The 13,296-nt window shown below is 42.2% G+C and overlaps 1 pseudogene; it reads left to right on the top strand.

The window, feature by feature from the left end:
- The first annotated feature begins 10,621 nt into the window (after positions 1 to 10,621).
- LOC109438793 (protein FAM162A-like) lies at positions 10,622 to 12,774 on the top strand (annotated as a pseudogene).
- The last annotated feature ends 522 nt before the right edge of the window (positions 12,775 to 13,296 follow it).

Raw genomic sequence — 13,296 nt, 5'->3', positions numbered from 1 at the left:
CTGTCCAGCTGGAGCCTGGCCTGCCGTGAGCCCATAAGCCCCAGCATCTTCACCAGACTCACCTACTTCTCCAACTGGATCAGTGGGAAGCAGAGAGCCTCACCCAATCCCGATCCTTCTTCTGCTCCTCCTCAGGGAAAACATCCTGCTTTGAGTGACTTTATTTCTCTGGGCCCTGCCCACAAGCCTAGGACACGCACAACCCTGGTGTTTTCAGAGCTTCCTCCTGCTGCTGATTTCCCTCAGGGCTCTGTGACAGACCCTATGGTGCCCCTCCTTGTCCTCACCCCACAAGCCTGACTGTGTTAGTGCCAATGGGTTCAGCGTTCTCCTTAAATGTGTCCATCTCTGAGTTCTGTCCATCTCAAAATAAAAATAATTGAACAAGCTTCCTGTTCCTGTTTCTGACCTGTCAGGGCCACCCCCCACTCCAACCCACCAGGCTCTAAGTTCCTCAGTACAAGAAGGTCTCCCTCCTCCCTGGGCTGGGGTGGAGAAGGACAGGGACACCAAACGCTAGCTAGCATTTGGAGATGATTCACTGTCCTCAGGGCATCTTCCAGAAGAGCTGGCAGACTGACGGCCCAGGGCCTCACCATGTGGAGGAAGTGCATGCCCAAGGGCCTGAGGGGCCCTGATGGTCAGTGTAATGGGGACTGGGTCCTCCTGAAGATGGACAATTTGCCCTGTGCTGGGATTAAGGCTCTTCCAGGGTCACAGGTCACAGAGGCTCTGCTTGAAAGGCTCCACTTGAAGTAGACTGTGAAGGGCCCTGGTCACTAGGCTGAGGTCCAAAGCCTTAGGCCAGCCATCCTCAGAGCTCTGCTCCAGGGAATAGCTCTCAGCCTATCCCCCAATATCCACAGCCTTGTCCTTCCCCAGCCTCCAGAAGCCTGGCCCACCAGCCCCTGTGGACTTGCCATAGCCTGCAGTGCTTGAGGCTTAGCTGAGCAAGTACTTGCTAGGCCAGCACAAAACCCCTACGCCATGTCCCAAGCTGTCTCCTGAAAACACGTCTGGGTCACAGAATCTTAATAGTTAAGAGAACTCTCGCAAGGGCCTTGCAAATGCAGGCCCCCGAACTGAACCCTTGATGATCTGGGAGCAGTCCCAGTCGTTGTAGGTCCCTGCATCCAAATTACCATCAGGTGTTTTCTGCAAATTATTTCCAATCCTGTTGTCACCCAAATAGTCCAGACTCTCATCCCTAGGTGAAAACGAGTAAAGTCACATGCACATGGTCACCAGAATCTTTTTGGCCCTAAGCCCTCTGTCCCTCCTGCAAAGATTTCTTTCCCAGCTCAGCAGTGTCTAGAAATGAAAAGAAAAGCATTCCTTCCCTGACAGTGGCCAAGTTATGGGGCTCTACAGCAGGGTGCTGGGCCCTGAGTGTGTGTGTGGGGTGGGGATCAGGTCAGATTTAGAGCATTAGCAACCCACCGTCCCCAGAACAACCATTTTCCTTAAACCTGTGGTAGCCCTCATACTGGCTGTGCTGGATTTCTCTCCCATGGTGATTTCTGCTTGTCCATCAACAGCCATGTTTCTATGTGGAACATGGAGTGATGTGATTGCTTCTCCTCCGTAAAGTTCCTTGGGCACCCCCTAACTCAGTGAATGCAAATACATTTCCTGTCCACCCTGCAGATCTGCCAAATCACAGAGGTACTCCAGCCCACTTCCCAATTACCCGGAACCAGCCCCAGTGCTTAGTATTCTCATCTAGATTTGATCTCTCCACAGATCTGGACCCAAAGCCTATCAGGGTCCAGATCCATGGTTGGGGTGGAAGGAAAAGAGAAGACATATTGCAGGAGCCTGACACAAGCAGCAGTCACAGAGTTTTTGCCACCCCTAGTTCCTAAGAGACAGAAGAGGGTGAGCCATGGAGAGAAGGCTGCATTGAAAGGAATAGGGACCTGCAGCTGAGGGACATGGCTAGCTGAGGAAAACGACAGAAAGTGTTTTCATTTATTTCAAGGAAATAAGTACCCTGACCACTTTATGCATTTCCTCACATCTTCAGCTGGGGCTTCTTTGGCTCAACCCCACTGCAGCCAGAGGACATAGCAGCCTGTTGATGCCTTCCCACTTCCCACTTCCACACCACAGGATTGGGAAGGGGTGGAGAGTGCCCTGGGGTGGCACATGGGAGGTAACTGTTACAGGTGCTCTTGATTATTTGGATCAACTCTCCTGCTTAAAAAAATAAACTAAAAGTTATGATTAATTCATTTTTTATATATATCTTCATAAAGCCATTGAAGAGGTAGAGAGTGGGGATCTACCAGGCCAATACTGAGTATAATCAGAATATCTGAGACCCAAAGTTGTTTCTGCTGTGAGGGTATTCTTATAGATCATGACTGGGTTTTGTGTTCTATAGAAGCAACACAAAAGAAGCTGTATTAGTCAGGGTTCTACAGAGAATAAGTTGGATATCCACATAGAAAAAAAAGATGGGGCTGGATCAAAATGGCGGCATGAGGTGAGCCTCTGTAAAGCTTCCCTGGAATTTACAACTAATCGAACAACAATAGCTCCACAAAGGACTCCCTGCACAGCAGACAGGCAAGATGAAGAGGCCCACTACTGAATTCACCTAAAGGTGGGGGAATCGCGCGAACGGGGGAGGAAGGATGGGGGAAGTGCGGAGACGGAGCCGCGCCGGAACAGGATTCAGACCTAGCTCAGTGCTCCAAGCTCGATACATCCCGGAACTACCGCAGCTGCCGGAGAGGGAAGAACTAGGACTGCTAGGGCTCCGCTTATGGCCCACAGGGCTCAGGGGGCAGCATATAACACGGCTGATCCCAACGCTCACGGCAGAGACCGTGGAGAAAAGACTGAGGGAAGAAGGCTGACAACAGTGCTTAAAGCCCTCACTGCCGAGCAGAGAACAGAAGCCTTAGGCACTAGGACTGGCCGCCCCCTCCCTAACCTCCCAGAGCTCGCCCCACCCCCACCTGCCTGGTGCTAGAAGCAGAACAGTAGCAGTGTCAGATGAAAAAAAAAACAGAATATTTGCTGTTCTGAGAACTGTGGGCCGCAGACACAGATTCGCAGCCCTACTAGTTCCGGCAAAGGGGAGGGAGCTATGGAAGCAGAACCGGCTGTGGTGGTGGTCGCCCCATTGCTCTGGGCCACCTCTCACAACCCACCCTGCCCCTGGCCTTACCTATCTGGGTGGATCCCTGCAGGAGTAAACAGAACTGCTGAAACATACCGGCTCTGAAACTGGTGCAGGAAGAGCTTTGGAACATCAAAAGCTCTCTGCATACCCACCAGGACACTGCGCCCTGTGACCTAGACAAACTATTAACAGAGGAGAAGCCCGTCTCCCAGGGAATCCCCCCATTGTGTGAGAAGCTGGACTAGTGCAGAGAAAACATAGCACTACCATGTGAGAGAGACAAAAAAGGCTGCAGTCGGAGACAAAATAAAACATTCTACCAACAAGTACTGGAAAACAAAAGGAAGACCTCTTCCTATTAACCTGTTGCAGAACCCACTCCTGTAGATGTCTAGGAAGAGAAATAATAAATCAGTAATTGCCATGAATAACCAAGGCAACAAGACAGCTCAGAAAGAAAGTGAAAAGTCTCCAGAAAAGGAACTTAAAGATATGGTAATATGTGACTTAAATGACAGAGAATTCAAGATGGCAGTTCTGAAAAAATTCAACGAGATGTAAGGAAACACAGAAAGGCAGTTTAATGAACTCAGAAACACAATCAAAGAACAACATGAGCATTTTATGAAAGAGAATGAAATTTTAAAGAAGAAGTAAATAGAATTTCTGGAGATTAAGAACTCAATAGAAGAAATTAAGAATGAAATAACCAGCTTAGGTAGTAGAGTTGACCAGATGGAGGAAAAAATCTTTGACATCAAAGATAGAAACATGGAAATTACACAGATGGAAGAAGAAAGAGACTTGAGAATTAAAAGAAATGAAAGAACTCTACAAGAACTTTCTGACTCCATCAGAAAGAGCAATATAAGAATAATGGGCATACCGGAAGGAAAAGAAAGAGAGAAGGGAACAGAGAGTATATTCAAACAAATTGTTGATGAGAACTTCCCAAACTTGTGGACACAACTGGATCCTCGAATCCAAGAAGCAAATAGAACACCTAGTTACCTCAATCCCAACAGGCCTTCTCCAAGGCACACTGTATTGAAGCTGTCTAAAATCAACGACAAAGAAAGAATCCTCAAGGCAGCCAGGGAAAAGAAGACAGTAACCTACAAGGAAAGCCCATTAGATTATCGTCAGATTTTTCAGCAGAAACTCTACAAGCCAGGAGGGAGTGGAACCAAATATTCAAACTATTGAAAGAGAGAAATCATGAGCCAAGAATAATATATCCAGCAAAGATATCCTTTAGATATGACGGAGGAATAAAGACCTTTCCAGACATACAGAAGCTGAGGGAATTTTCTAATACACGACCTGCACTACAAGAAATACTAAAGGAGGCTATTCGACCACCATCAACAGGGACAATTTGTGGCAACCAAAACTCAAAAAGGGGGAGAGTAAAGGCCTGAACCGGAATATGGGAATGGAGAAAATGGAATACTCTAAATATCAAACTTTCTTTTACATAAACTTAAGAGTAACCACTCAAAAAACAATCCAGAACTGAAATATATACTGTAATAAAAGAAGAAACAGAGGGAAACATCATAGAATACCACGACACAGAAATAATGACAACAACAAAAAGGCAAAGAAACAATGGAGACACAGTCTTACCAGAAAACTAAAGATAGAATGACAGGAAATCCTCATTTACCAATAATCACCCTAAATGTAAATGGACTGAACTCACCAATAAAAAGGCACAGAGTAGCAGATTGGATCAAAAAACTAAACCCAACCATACGCTGTCTCCAAGAGACACATCTCAGCTACAAGGACAAGCATAGACTCAAAGTTAAAGGGTGGAAATTGACACTCCAAGCAAATGGAACCCAGAGAAAATCAGGTGTAGCCATAATGATATCAGATGAAACAGACTTCAGGGTGAAAAAGGTAACAAGAGACAAAGATGGACATTTCATAATGGTAAAGGGGACTATAGAACAAGAAGACATAACAGTCATCAATAATTATGCGCCAATCAGGGAGCACCGAAATATACCAAGCAACTTCTAACAGAACTAAAGGGAGAAATTGACCAAAACACAATTTTACTAGGGGACTTACATACATCATTGACAGCTATGGATAGATCATCCAAACAGAAAACAAATAATGAAATAGCAGCCCTAAATAACACATTAGATGTAATGGACATATTTGACATATATAGAGCACTTCATCCTAAAACATCAGACTATACATTCTTTTCTAGTGTACATGGAACATTCTCAAGGATAGACCATATATTGGGACATAAAATCAGCCTCAACAAATTTAAGAAGAGTGAAATCATACCAAGCGTAGTCTCTGATCACAAGGCTTTGAAACTGGTTATCAACTGCAGAAAGAAAGCAGGAAAAACACAAATACATGGAGATTAAACAACATACCTTTTTTTTTTTAATTTAATTTTATTAAATTTATTGGGGTGATAATTGTTAGTAAAATTACATAGATTTCAGGTGTACAATTCTGTATTACGTCATCTATATATCCCATTCTGTGTTCACCACCCAGAGTCTTTTAAAGAACGACTGGGTCAAAGAAGAACTTAGAGGAGTGATCAAAAGATACATAGAAACAAATGACAATGAAAATACATCCTACCAAAATTTTGGGGGATGCAGCAAAAGCAGTTTTAAGAGGGAAATTTATCTCATTACAGGCCTATCTCACGAAACAAGAAAACTGCCAAATAAATAACCTCATGTTACACCATAAAGAACTAGAAAAAGAAGAACAAATGAAACCCAAGATCACCAGAAGAAAGGAAATAACAAAAATCAGAGCAGAACTAAATGAAATAGAGAACAAAAAGACAATAGAAAAAATTAATGTGACAAACAGCTGGTTCTTTGAAAAGATTAACAAAATTGACAAACCCTTGGCTAGACTCACTAAGATAAAAAGAGAAAAGACACTAATTAACAAAATCAGAAATGAAAAAGGGGAAGTTATCACGGACACCACAGAAATACAAAGGATCATCCAAGAATACTATGAAAGATTATATGCCACCAAATTCAATAACCTAGAAGAAATGGACAAGTTCTTAGAAACATATAGACTTCCAAGGCTGAACCATGAAGAACTGGAAAATCTAAACAGACTGATCACCAGTAACGAAATTGAATCAGTCATCCAAAACCTTCCCAAAAGCAAAAGTCGGGAACCAGATGGCTTCACTAGTGAATTCTACCAAAACTTCAAAGAGGATCTAATACCAATCCTGCTCAAACTCTTCCAAAAAATTGAAGAAGAGACAGTATTCCCTAACTCATTTTATGAGGCCAACATTACCCTGATACCAAAACCTGGTAAGGACAGCACAAAAAAAGAAAACTATAGACCAATATCTCTGATGAATACCGATGCAAAAATCCTAAATAAAATTCTAGCAAATTGAATACAACAATGCATTAAAAAGATTATTCATCACGACCAAGTGGAGTTCATCCCTGGTGCACAAGGATGGTTCAACATCCGCAAATTCATCAATGTGATACATCACATAAGCAAAATAAAGGACAAAAATCATACGATTATATCAATTGATGCAGAAAAAGCATTCGACAAGATACAACATCCATTTATGATTAAAACACTTAATAAAATAGGTACACGAGGAAAATACCTTAACATAATAAAAGCCATATATGACAAGCCCTCAGCTCATCTCATAATTAATGGTGAGAAACTGAAGCCCTCTGCTCTACATTCAGGAACACGACAGGGCTGTTCCCTATCACCTCTGCTTTTCAACATAGCGTTGGAAGTCCTTGACATAGCAATCAGGCAAGAGAAAGAAATAAAAAGCATCCAAATTGGGAATGAAGAAGTTAAATTATCACTCTTTGCAGATGACTTGATGCTATATATAGAAAACCCTAAAGGCTCCACCAAAAAGCTATTAGAAACAATCAATGAATACAGTAAAGTTGCTGGCTACAAAATCAACATACAAAAGTCCACTGCATTCCTATATACTAACAATAAAATCTCAGAAAAAGAAATACAAAAAACAATTCCTTTTGCAATTGCAACAAAAAGAATAAAATACCTAGGAATAAACTTAACCAAGGATGTGAAGGACCTATATGCTGAAAACTATAAGACATTTTTGAAAGAAATTGAAGAAGACACAAAGAAATGGAAAGACATTACGTGCTCATGGATTGGAAGAATCAACATAGTTAAAATGGCCATATTACCCAAAGCAATATACAGATTTAATGCAATCCCCATCAAAATCCCAATGGCATTTTTTAAAGAAATAGAACAAAAAATCATCAGATATGTTTGGAACCACAAAAGACCCCGAATAGCCAAAGCAATCTTAAGGAAAAAGAACAATAATGGAGGTATCACACTTCCTGACTTTGGCTTGTACTACAGGGCTACAATAATCAAAACAGCATGGTATTGGCAGAAAAACAGACACAAAGACCAATGGAATAGAATTGAGAACCCAGAAATAAAACCACATAAATATGGACAGATAATTTTTGACAAAGAAGCTAAAAACATACAATGGAGCAAAGACAGCCTCTTCAATAAATGGTGCTGGGAGAATTGGATAGCCACGTGCAAAAGAATGAAACTGGACTGCTATTTTTCACCATGTACCAAAGTTAATTCAAAATGGATCAAAGACTTAAGCATAAGACCTGACACAATAAACTGCATAGAAGAAAACATAGGTACTAAACTTATGGACCTTGGGCTCAAAGAGCATTTTATGAACTTGACTCCAAAGGCAATGGAAGTAAAAGCTAAAATAAACAAATGGGACTATATGAAACTTAAAAGCTTCTGCACAGCAAAAGAAACCATTGACAAAATAAAGAGGCCACCAACTGAATGAGAGAAGATTTTTGCAAACAGTGCCTCTAATAAGGGGCTAATATCCGAAATATACAAGGAATTCATGAAACTCAACAACAAAAAACAAACAATGCAATTTAAAAATGGGCAGAGGACCTGAAGATATATTTCTCCAAAGAGGACATACAAATGGCAAATAGACATATGAAAAAATGCTCAACATCACTAATCATGAGATAAATGCAAATAAACACCACAATGAGATATCACCTCACCCCAGGTAGAATGGCTATCATCAACAAGACAAATAGTAACAAGTGTTGGAGAGGCTGTGGAGAAAAAGGAACCCTCATACACTGTTGGTGGGAATGCAGACTGGTGCAGCCACTATGGAAGGCAGTGTGGAGGTTCCTCCAAAAATTACGAATAGAATTACCATATGACCCAGCAGCCCCTCTCTGGGTATCTACCCAAAAAATCTGAAAACATTTATCCATAAAGACACATGTGCTCCAATGTTCATTGCAGCTTTGTTTACGGTGGCCAAGACATGGAAACAACCAAAACGTCCTTCGATAGATGAATGGATAAAGAAGTTGTGGTATATGTACACAATGGAATACTATTCGGCGGTAAGAAAAGATGATATAGGAACATTTGTGACAACATGGATGGATCTTGAGAGTATGATGCTAAGCGAAATAAGTCAGACAGAAAAAGCAGTGAACCATGTGATTTCACTGATATGTGGTATATAAACCAAAAACAGCAAAAGAACAAGACAAACAAATGAGAAACAAAAACTCGTAGACACAGATAATAGTTTAGTGGTTACCAGAGGGTAAGGGGGGTGGGTGTGGGAGATGAGGGTAAGGGGGATCAAATATATGGTGATGGAAGGAGTACTGACTCTGGGTGGTGAACACACAATGGGATTTATAGATGATGTAATACAGAATTATACACTTGAAATCTATGTGATTTCACTAACAATTGTCACCCCAATAAATTTAAAAAAAAGAAAAAAGAAAAAAATAGATGGTTGCCAGATAGGAGGGGAATTGGGGGGTTGGTGAAAGAGGTGAAGGAACTAAGAAGTGCAGAATGGCTGTTACAAAATAGTCATGGGGATGTAAAGTACAGCGTAAGAAATATAGTCAATAATGTTGTAATAACTATGTATGGTGCCAGGTGGGTATTAGACTCATAGAGGTAACCACTGCATAAATTATATACACGTCTAACCATTATGCTGTACACCTGAAAGTAATATAACATTAAATGTCAACTGTAATTGAAAAGAAAAAACTTGATTGATAGATGATAGATAGATAGATAGATAGATAGATAGATAGATAGATAGATAGATAGATAGATAGATAGATAAATAGATAGATAGAGATGATAGATAGACAGGTTTATTTTAAGGAATTGGTCATGTGATTACGGAGGCTAGAAATCCAAACCCTGCAGAGTGCGCTGGCATAGGCTAGAGACCAAGAAGAGCCAATGTTGCAACTCAAGTCCATATTAATCATATTTTTTATTTACTATATGGTATGATGATTTATATCTTGGGGATGCTTGCTAGCCAGGAAGAGGCTGCCCCATTCCTAGAGATAATAATGAACTGTGAATAAAGCTTTCATATGCAAACCAACCAATGCTTTACTCCCAACAACACCCCCAAAGCACCTCCTTTATCTCACACACCCAGCTAATATTCCTCTGCCCTAAATCACCACGGGGCTAGATACCAGACAACTAGAGACCACCTCTATAGCCTAGAGCCTGGTGACATTATTCAAACTAGCAAGTCCTAGTTGTTTCCCCTGCCCTGCCTTGCTTTTTCCATAGAAACCACAATACCAGCTCTGAGCCATGGTGTCCCCTGACTCCTGCTTCTGTCTCCCGACCAAACTGGCATGGTATGACCCCTCCTGTCAGAAGGTCCATTTCCTGAAAGAACACTGTGCTGATGCAGTTTGCAAGTAGCTCATAAGAAAAATTGTATTTCAAGTCTTGTCAAAGACTTTACTACATGCATTACAGAATGTGTATGAATTCCTTTCACTAAAAGAACTTGTAAGTAAATTGTTAGAAACATCTTTATGTCTGAGTTCCATTCACTGAATAACAAATGACCTCAAAACGATTGGCTAGGAGTCTTCCAGCATGGCTCTGTTGACCAACTCCCCACCAAAATTGGTGAATATTATTTTTAAAAAATTAAAGTCTCTAGAAATGATCCTATGGGCATATAGCAAGTGAAGAACACCTACAGAAACTTAGTAAGAAAAGCAAGAATCTGTGGCCCTTGAACCACAAACTGTTTCTTCCCTCCCCTTTCCAGTTCAGCATAACAGAAAGCCCACTCCAGATGGCTGCATCAAGGACACTGCATTACAGCCAGAGGCTTACAGCATCCTTTGGGGAGAGGCAGATGTCAGCATTTCTCATCCTGCCCCCAGCTACCTGTAGCAGAAGCAAAGTTCTGGGCAAATGTGGACAAGAGATTGGAGCTCTTTCTTCCACCAGCCCCTGCTCTGGATGAAGCCTTTACCTTGGTGTGGTGCACTGAAAATACTGGCACCCCGACTGTTCTGGCCCCAGCTGTAGCAAAGTATCGGTGGTAGGAGTGGCAGGCAAAGAGCACCTGAGGCTACCACCCTCCCTCCTGCGTATCAGGGAGCATCCAGCTCCTAAAGGGGGGTGACAGAGAAGTGTGTCTGTCCCTGCTGTCAGCTCCAGAGCTCTGGCTCAGATTTTGCCCAGGGAGAGAAGTAGGTCATATGATAAAGAAAACTGAAGCTTTTCCCAAAGGAACTGACTTTATTTAAAACAGAATATGGTAAGTTCCAGCCCAAAAGCTCCCTCAAAAATAATGGAGCTTGTGGTAAAAAGCAATTAAGAGGAAACTGGGAGATTATTAGAGATAGAAGTTAAACTGCAGGCCAGTTGGTTTACCAAAGAGAACCAGGGAAAGAAACAACTAAGAAGAGTCATTCTGGGATCAGAACAAATCTCAAACATTGACTTCAAACACAATCCCTACAAAGGAGCCTGAATCGGCTCGATCAGGCAAACTGCTCTGGGGCACATTCCCCATGGCACACTGTGTACCCACCTGTGCACAGGCTCTGTTACAAAAGACAGTTCAAAGATAAAAATGACTGTGCCACAATGTGGCACTCGGTGACATTGAGGGCACCGCCCTGCAGCCGCCTGCAGGCGTTGTGCTGGTCTAGGAGCAGGCAGCCATGAGGGACCTCCACGGTCTGCACCTGCCAGCGGGAAATTGGTTTAGGTTACGTAAGAGAGATGCTTCCTCATCACTAAGGCTTACCGGAAACTCTGATCTGAAGAGAATACATGGATTTTGCACCAAACCACCAGAAAGTGCAAAAGTTCCATGCCCCACTTACACAGCCACAGAGTGCTGCTACACAGCCTACAGACTGGCAGAGGGAGGTCCTGGCACAGTCAGGTTGCTTGGAAAAGGAAGATGATTTACAATATCTTAATAAATATCCACAATAAATGAGCAATGTGATTAGTATACAATTTTAAAAAGTATTTATATTGAGGGAGGAAAAATGTCCTTCCTATTAAATTATATTTAACATATCCATTCAATAAATAGACTTAACGGCACTAAAAGAGAAAGAAAAGAAAAGAGAAGAGAGGAGAGGAGAGGAGAGGAGAGGAGAGGAGAGGAGAGGAGAGGAGAGGAGAGGAGAGGAGAGGAGAGGAGAAAGAAAAGAAAAGAAAAGAAAAGAAAAGAAAAGAGAAAAGAAAAGAAAAGAAAAGAAAAGAAAAGAAAAGAAAAGAAAAGAAAAGAAAAGAAAAGAAAAGAAAAGAAAAGAAAAGAAAAGAAAAATGTGAGATTCCACAGACTGTGTCGTCTGAGATGCTCCATGCTGCAAAGAACAAAATTCCAGTCAAGATCAGCTCTGGAATGATTGCCCTTACAGTGGCAGGATGCATTTTGATGGTTATTGAGGGCAAGGAAGCTGCCAAAAAGAAATAAGTTTTTAATAAGCCTGAACTTAGAAAAGAAAGCTTGTCTGAGAGAGGAAGCAGCTCTGAAGGTCTGAGGAGCAGAGAATCCATTGGGATGGATTTTGAAAATCTGGGAATAATGTTGTAGCAACAAGCCTGTATTAAAAAGAATGTGGTATGACGATCCATTTCATAAAAGAATGTTTTGTACAAACATGGCATTTCCCTACTTCTGCTCCAGAGGTACAAATACATTTTCTTAAAGAAAATAAATACTGCGTAAATGCCTGCGAAGCTGGGCCTGCCCACTGTCCGTCTTGCTGCCTTCTTCAATAACAAGGAAAGCCCCTAGTCCTGGTCCCTGGATGGCACATTACAAGGCAGCAGTATGTGCCGCAGCCCTTCTCCTGCCACTGCTCAGGACTCTGCCTGGGTGGGACCTCCACCATCACTGCCCCAGGTCCCACACTGCACCAGCGGCAAATCTCTTGCTCATATCTCTTCTCCCACATTCTCTCTCTCCACAGAAAAGCCAAGAATTTGACCTGTTCTCTGGTTCTTCTTACCCTTGGGCAAACAAGGCCTCTTGTCCATCATTTGAAAAGCAAGTGCAGGAGAAGCCCATGGCCTAATTACGCAATTTCTCATCAGTTTATAAGTGACTTAGACCACAGGTTTTACCAGTGAGCTCTGTCCAGACCCAGAGAGGTGAAAAATATGCTCACAGTTGCCCATAGGACATAATCACCCTGGCCCAATGCTCATCTACTTTGTCACACAGTCATTCATGAATTAAATCAACCTTTACTAGAAGATTCTGGGACAGTGCTCTGGGGATCAGATCTTGAAGGGGCCTCATGGGATGTAACTCTTGTCTTTGGTGAAGAGAGATGCCATGAAAAGGTGTTTCAGTGCAGCTGGGACACTGGCTCAACAACTCGAGCACTCACAGTTCACTAGCAGTGAGTGGCGCAGACCCCTGGGCACGCGATGCCTGCAACTGCATTTCTAACACCCAGGAACATGAGTCCATTCACCTAGAGGAGACCAACATTTTTGTGTTTTGAGCCACATGATTCTAGCTTAGGTGAATGTTTTCAAGATGCTCAGTAATCAGATTCATGATATAATGTGGCTGACATGTTTTTTATGTGTACTTAAATTGTTGGGTTTTTTTTTTTAAAGTAAAGAAAATTAAGAGTGCTTTCTTTTTCCCAGGAGGGAACCTGGTGTCTGTGTCTGATAATAGCAAACACCATTTGCTGATAAAGTTGTTGGCCTAGTTACACATGATTCTGACCCGACATGACTAGGAATCT

The sequence above is a fragment of the Rhinolophus sinicus genome, chromosome 1 (genome assembly GCF_057876585.1).
Source record: "Rhinolophus sinicus isolate RSI-liver-muscle chromosome 1, RSI-T2T, whole genome shotgun sequence".
Classification (NCBI taxonomy): domain Eukaryota; kingdom Metazoa; phylum Chordata; class Mammalia; order Chiroptera; family Rhinolophidae; genus Rhinolophus; species Rhinolophus sinicus.
The sequence above is the reverse complement of the archived record's forward strand: the minus strand, read 5'-3'. Positions and strand labels throughout refer to the sequence as shown.